At 49.9% G+C, this 7,978-nt stretch overlaps 1 long non-coding RNA gene across 1 annotated transcript; it reads right to left on the reverse strand.

Annotated features, from left to right (window-relative positions):
• Positions 1 to 663: 663 nt before the first annotated feature.
• LOC310836350 lies at positions 664 to 7,370 on the reverse strand. Its single transcript, XR_014560026.1, has 2 exons — positions 5,969 to 7,370; positions 664 to 1,098 (listed from the first exon to the last, which is right to left on the reverse strand). It is a non-coding gene; the product is annotated as an uncharacterized lncRNA (long non-coding RNA).
• Positions 7,371 to 7,978: the final 608 nt, after the last annotated feature.

The following is a 7,978-nucleotide window of genomic DNA, read 5'->3' on the forward strand; positions in this document are numbered from 1 at the left end:
GTGGCTGTTGGAGGGTGGCACAGAGCCATGCGCCGCCTTTCCAAAGCCGGAAGTCTATAAAGTTATTGCCCATCTTTGGGGAGGAGTGAACGGCTCTAGGACCCTGCCAGAGCTGACACAGAAAACCTCACACATACACTATGTAAATGAATTAAAGTTTACTACCTTATTCTTTCCCCCTCCCAATCTATCTCTCCACCCCTCCTCCCCCACCTTATAATTGTATTTATTCTGAAAGGACACACTACTGTACTAGGCTCCGAAATTATTTATGGAAGTGTTCAAAATGATGAGTTTAAATCTCACACTTCCAAACTTATTACAATGCCTTTCAACTAATCCATTTGATTCACAGACCAAAGGGCAAATACAGAAATTTCAGATCCGGTATAAAAATCATATCATTGTGGGATGACTTTGTGGTCCAGGAGACCATTGAAATCAGTTTCTGCATAAATTAGGGAATCCTCATTAAAACTTCTGCTTAGGTGGCGATATACACTGGTCATGCTATCCGGAATATTTAAGAAAGCTGATCCTAATTTTCGGAGGGGTTGCACAGTCAAAGCCACATATTTCCATATGTGGTGGTTTTGTGACATCACCAAACCTTTTCGGAGTTGTGTCTTCAAAGAAATAGCTTGTTATATAACAAAAAAAATAAACCAATCTCCTTTATTGGCATAGAAAAAGTGCATCATATACATGGATCAGAACACAACACAGTTAACGAAACATAGTAGAAGATAGTTTAGGACAAACCTGTCCCGACATCGTGAGGTTCATAGCATCACTCAAAAATATTTCCACATTACCCACACCCTGGAAGAATCAGTGCAATAAATCCCCTCCTTCAATAAGGGGGCCAAATACTTATAATATATTTTTGCATAGAATGGGAAATAAAACAAAACGTGTGTGATGGATTCGACCTGTTTTGTGCCGAAAGGGCAGTACTGTATCTTTCAGAGCAGGGGATTTTCTAAAATCTACCTTGCAAAACTGCAGATAGTAAGACGTTGAATCTTGTGAGGGAAATTGTAAAGCTGTGTAAATATGGCATGTCCTGGCCCAAATGAGGGTGGAATTTGTTATGTACTGAAGTTCTCACCCTGGGCCAGCAGGGGGATACTGTAGATAGTTTTCACTCAGGTCCACGTCAGTTATTTTAGGCGGGAAACCCTGGGTTGTTGTTGCTACAATGTTGACAGCCGGCTGCCTATAAAAGCAGGCCGGCTGAGCTGTTTGCTGTTCAGTTCTGTCCAGCGTACAAATAAAGAGCTGCTCTGGAAAAATCGCTGTGTCGTCTGCTATGTTCGCCCACAACCTAACACTGGCGACAAGGATGGAATTGATGGACATCAGAGCACAGCCAGATGCAACCACCTCTGAGCAGAGCTGAATCACTGAGCGAAATCACTGAACAGAACCAATTCAGAGCTGACTGTTCTGGCTAGAGCACGGAGTTCCATCCATCGCCCTTCACGCCGGCATCGGAATCATGGCTTCACTTGTGCCTCTACCGCCTTTTGCGCCAGCCTCTGAATCATGGGACTCCTACCTCGCTCGGTTCGACTGCTACCTCCAAGCCAACGAGCTGACACAAGTATCACAGGAATGTAAGCAGGGCCTATTCCTCAGCCTCTGTGGGCCTGAGGTGTTTGAGACGGCCCGAGCATTGGTTGCGCCTGAAGCAGTCCAGGCAACACCATGGGACACGATCCAAGAGAAGCTCCGCAACCACTACGCACCAAAGTCATCCAAGATTGCTGCCCGCCATGCATTCTACCACCGGAACCAGGCAGAGGGGGAGTCAATCAACAACTACACCACCGCCCTGCGACAGGCTGCAATGCACTGCGAGTTCCGAGACTTGGATGATGACCTGATGGATTGAATCGTCTGCGGGGTCTGGGACATCCATCTGCAACGGCATCTCTTCGCCAAGCCAGACCTCACGCTACAGAAAGCCATTGAGGAGGCTGTGGCCTCAGAAGCTGCTGAACACTCCGCCCAGGCTATCCGCAAGTCCAGCAGCCCGCATCTTGCTAGTTCCAGTGCATCATGAAGAGGCCAGCAGTGATGAGGCATCCTCCAGTGAAGACGATGACGTGCACCAGACAAAGCGGGAGCGCAGGAAGTTCCAACAGAAGTCCAAGGGCCAACCGGAATGTGCCGGCTGCGGAGGCAACCATTCCCGTGCCAAGTGTCGATTCAGAGATGCCATCTGTAGGAAGTGTTCCAGAAGGGGCCACATCACTAAGGTCTGCCAATCGGCTCCCTCTGACACCCCCCCTTCACCGACCCGCAAGTCCAAGTCTTCACTCCAGTCTGCCAAGGAAAGCTGTTTCGCTCTCACCAACTGCCGCTGCCCATCTGGAACCACGATTGGCCAAACCGACTCACCTACGCAACGCAAGCTGAACGTCACGGTGCTCATTGAAGGAGCTCCATGTGATATGGAGATCGACACCGGGTCTGCCCTGTCCATCGTGTCTTGGAGCACCATCAAAAGACTGGTACCTAGAGTGTCCAAAAGGCAACTCGACTCTCACTGCATACACCTGAGAGACTACCAGGGAAACGACATTCCCGTGGTAGGCGTTGGCTGGTTCAGGATCGCCTTCAAGGATTTTTCGGGCCTGCTCCGGTTGGTGGTGGTCAAAGGTCAGTGGCCAAGCCTCCTAGGGCTAGACTGGTTTGATGCCCTCGGCCTGGAAGTCACCGGCATCAACTGCATCTCTAATGCAGAGACTGAGAGTCTGGTCAGAGACTTTGCCGAGGTTTTTGACGGCACTTTGGGGCAATATACAGGTACGCCCATCTCCTTTAGCCTTGATCCACAAGTTGCCCCCATCAAGCTAAAGCCATGCCGGGTTCCCTTTGCTCTCAAGGCTATGGTGGACGAACAACTGGACAAGCTGATCGCCCAAGGAGTTTTGGAGCCGGTTGATCACGCCAAGTGGGAAACCCCCATCGTCACGCCTGTCAAGCCAGACAGGTCGATGAGAATCTGCGCTGACTACGAGTGCACGATCAACAAGGCACTTCAGCAGCACGCTTATCCGGTTCCTGTTGTCCAACACCTGCTGCATTCCCTGGGTGAGGGTAAGGTCTTCGCTAAGCTGGACCTTGCCCAAGCCTATCAACAGCTGCCTGTCGATGATGCCACTGCTGAAGCCCAGACGATCGTCACCCACCGAGGGGCATTCCGTTGCCGCCGGTTGCAGTTCAGGGTGAGTGTGGCTCCTGGCATCTTCCAAAGCCTTATGGAGCGTCTCCTGCAAGGGCTTCCAGGCGTGGTACCATATTTTGATGACGTCTTGGTGTCCGCAGACTCACACCAGCAGCTGTTTGAGCGCCTCCGTGCCATGCTGACCAGGTTCCAAGAGGCCGGGCTCAAGGTAAAGAGGGAGAAGTGCCAGATCGCCGTTCCACAGGTAGAGTTCCTGGGCTATCTTATCGACGCCTCCAGCCTTCACCCGACCACATCCAAGATCCGTGCTATCCAGCAGGCCCCCATCCCAAATAACAAGACGGAGTTGCAGGCGTTCCTGGGGCTGCTGAACTTTTATAACATGTTCCTGCCCCACAAAGCCACGGTGGCTGAGCCTCTTCACCGACTCCTCAGCACAAAGACGCCTTGGTCCTGGGGTCATCGGGAGACGGCGGCCTTCAACGCGGTCAAGGCTATCCTTTCATCGGACCGTGTGCTGGTACAGTACAGTGAATCCAGGCCGCTGGTCCTTGCCTGCGACACCTCACCTTTTGACATCAACACTGTCCTTAGTCACCGTTTTCCAGACGGAAGAGAAGCACCGCTCGCCTACTTTTCCAGGACGCTATCTCCGACGGAATGGAATTACAGCCAGCTCGACAATGAGGCACTGGCACTTGTGGCTGGAGTGAAGAGGTTCCATGAATACCTCTATGGCAGGACTTTTGACCTCATCACTGACCACAAGCCGCTCCTGGGCCTCCTCGCCGGTGATCGTCCAACTCCACCGGTCCTCTCTCCACGCATGCTGTGACGGACTGTTTTCCTGGCTGCCTACCACTACCGGCTCATCCATCGCCCGGGGAAATTGATAGGCCATGCCAACGCCCTCAGCTGTTGCCCTCTTCCAGCGTTTGTGGAAGACCCGGCTCCAGCTTCATCGCTCCTCCTGACTGAGGATCTTCCGGCAGCGCCTGTATCGGCTGCCACTGTGGCCTCCACATCTGCCCAGGATCGCACCATCAGCTGGGTGCTCAACTGGGTGTGGAGGGGGTGGCCACAAGGGCCTTTTGCATCGGAGTTCCAGCCCTTCGCAACCAGACAACATGAACTCTCGGCTCATCGTGGCTGTCTGTTGTGGGGAGACCGTGTCGTGATTCCCCAGGGACTCTGTCAGTGCATCCTGGAGGCTCTGCACGTTGGCCACCTGGGAATTGTCAAAATGAAGGCGTTAGCTCGGTGTTACGTCTGGTGGCCTAACATGGACGATGCCATCACTGCCTGGGTGTCCGCCTGTCAAGCGTGCCAAGAGTCGAGGCCTGCACCACCGGCAGCTAAGGGACACACCTGGGAGACGCCAAAGACAAGGGTGCACATCGATCTGGCTGGCCCCTTTCATGGCCGGACCTTTATGGTAGTGGTGGACGCCTATTCCAAATGGCTGGAGGTGGCTCTGATGCCCTCCACCACTACCGAGGCCGTCATCCGGGTGCTGCAAAGCCTGTTTGCGATGCATGGGTGTCCTGATGTCCTTGTCTCCGACAACGGACCACAGTTCACGTCAGGCACTTTTGAGCGGTATCTTTTGGGACTGGGCATCCGCCATGCCCTAACGGCACCATTTCATCCATCCAGCAACGGGCAAGTGGAGAGAATGGTGCACTCGGCAAAAGAGGCACTGACGCGCCTGGACCAGGGGACTGGTACGAGGTCACCGAATACTTGTTCGTGCAACACATCACCCCTCATGCGGCCACAGGGCGGAGTCCTGCTGAACTGCTTATGGGCTGCCGCCTCAGGTCACCGCTCGACCGGCTGCACCCGGACTTTGCCGTGGCCGAACCCCCAGGCTGTGCCAACGCGCCACCGTCATTTGTTCCAGGAAACCAGGTCTTTGCCCGGAACTATGTGGGTGCCAGCCACAGTAGTGGGAGTCACTGGACCTCGCTCATACCAGGTGGCACTCGAAGACGGACGCTTGTGGCGCCGGCACATAGACCAGCTTAGGCACAGGGTTGGGGACTTGGACACTACTGTGGTGCCCCCAACTGCGCTTGTGGCTCCAGAAGAGACACTTACAGATGGCGAGGCTCCACCTACACCTCCCTCGCAAACTGCCAGCGTGGAGCCGAACCAAGCCGCTTCAGAGGGTCTGCCAGACTTACCACAGACTCAGACCACTCCACTTGCGGAGGCTTCACCCACAGCAGCTGATCCAGGGGATTTGGTTTCAACGCCACCTAGGGTCACACCACAGCCTCAGCAATAATTGTGTGGCCCCTCGGACTTGGCTACCAGTCCCCGGCGGTCTGGCAGAGTTTCCAAGCGCCCAACTTATTTAAAGGACTATGCTGTTGGACATGTATCACTGTTGGTCTAAGTATGGGAAATGTAGCCGATATGCTTTTGTGCCTAATTGAACCATTACGTGTAGTGCTGTATATAAGAAAACCATTACGATTGTAACTAACGCCTTATCTCGGTGGGGAGGAGTGTTATGTGCTGAAGTTCTCACCCTGGGCCAGCAGTGGGATACTGTAGATAGTTTTCACTCAGATCCACGTCAGTTATTTTAGGCGGGAAACCCTGGGTTGTTGTTGCTACAATGTTGACAGCCGGCTGCCTATAAAAGCAGGCCGGCTGAGCTGTTTGCTGTTCAGTTCTGCCCAGCATACAAATAAAGAGCTGCTCTGGAGAAATCGCTGTGTCGTCTGCTATGTTCGCCCACAACCTAACACAATTATATATAACAAAACAATTGAAATGTCTCCTGCACTAGCACTACTTGGGCTTATGATCCCACCCACTCAAGACTACCCTAATACAGTGGTACCTCAGGTTAAGAACTTAATTCATTCTGGAGGTCCGTTCTTAACCTGAAACTGTTCTTAACTTGAGGTACCACTTTAGCTAATGGGGCCTCCCGTTGCCGCCATACCACTGCCATGCAATTTCTGTTCTCATCCTGAAGCAAAGTTCTTAAACCAAGGTACTATTTCTGGGCTAGCGGAGTCTGTAACCTGAAGCGTCTGTAACCTGAAGCATCTGTAACCCGAGGTACCACCGTAATTAGCCATTCTGTTGGTAGCTGGCTATGTGGAGATAGCCAGATGTTGGAAAACTGGTGTTGGGATGAACACTGATTCTTGGTGTACCAGAGTATGGTTAATAATAATAATAATAATAATAATAATAATAATAATAGGACATGCTCATTTGGCTGGGGTTTCCCCAGCCACTCTGGGAGGCTTCCAGCAGGATATAAAAGCATAATAAATAATCAAATAAAAAAACTTCCCAATACAGGACTGCCTTCAGAGGACTTCTAAAAATTGTGTAGTTCTTTATCTCCTTTACATCTGAAGGGAGGGCATTCCACAGAGAGGGTGCTACCGCTGAGAAGGCCCTTTGCCAGGTTCCCTGTAACTTCACTTCTCACAGTGAGGAAACCGCCAGAAGACCCTAGGAGGTGGACCTGTGTTCGGGATGAATGATGGGGGTGGAAACACTCCTTCAGTCACATTGGCAGAGAAACAACATGTCAGGGCCAAGTGGCAAACACAATCCCTATTCCTTTCATAACATAGGGCAAATGTTTATTGAACACATAAATTGTTCTAACTGTGGCAGGAATCCACCCAACACTCATGGGAAAATGTGGCATGATTTTTTTGGAGCAATCAAATGCAACTTTATTACATAGCATGACAAAAGTCTGTAGTTTTATCAGGACAAGTTATTTGTTGTTTACTGTTGGAAATTGTTTTCTCAAAATGTATCTTCTGTACCATGAAAAATAAATGAAAAGAAAGAAAGAAATCTACCATAACTGTGAAATGGAAAGAAAAAGGCTTAGAGAAAACTCAGTCAAGTTAATTCACAGATGGCAGATGGCATCTAAACACCCTTAAGACATTTACATAGACAAAACATATTTGCCAACATACTGGAGAGATGCAGAGCAACTGGTACAACATTCCCAATAAGGTGGACATTATGGGGAGGAATATTCACTGAAGCCTCCTGCCAAGCTAGCAGTTTGAAAGCACGTCAAAGTGCAAGTCAATAAATAGGTACCACTCTGGCGGGAAGGTAAATGGCGTTTCCGTGTGCTGCTCTGGTTCGCCAGAAGCGGCTTAGTCATGCTGGCCACGTGACCCGGAAGCTGTACGCTCCCTCGGCCAGTAAAGCGAGATGAGCACTGCAACCCCAGAGTCGGCCACGACTGGACCTAATGGTCATGGGTCCCTTTACCTTTACCTATTCACTGAAGCAATATTAGAAATCAGAAAGTGCGGTGTAATCAAAGTTTGGGTTATTAACAATTTTTAAGGAAGACCAACTTGCTTTGTTATATAAGGATCGTTATTTTCCTTCTGGTGGCAACACTATTACTTATAGCACAAACTTGGAAGAAACTTGAACATCTGCATATCACACAATGAAGAGAGAATGTAAGAACAATTACCCTAACTGAAAAACTACTGAAGAGGGTACATGCATTGCACAATACAGCTGATGCAGACATTTTATTTGGTATCTCATCATAAAATATTCAAATGAATATCCTGATGACAGGCATCCACCGACCACACACATGGACGTATGGCAAAATCTTATATATACAAGTCTTCTGTTCAGGGGTGGGAGGATGGAGAATGAGGAAAACTTACTGTTTTGTTTATTCATTTTGGAAATCATTTAAAAAATATTATTTTTAATAAAATAATAGTTCGCAACTGTTTGTTGCAGATAGTCAAA

The sequence above is a fragment of the Podarcis gaigeae genome (assembly GCF_964106915.1).
Source record: "Podarcis gaigeae genome assembly, chromosome: Z".
Lineage (NCBI taxonomy): Eukaryota > Metazoa > Chordata > Lepidosauria > Squamata > Lacertidae > Podarcis > Podarcis gaigeae.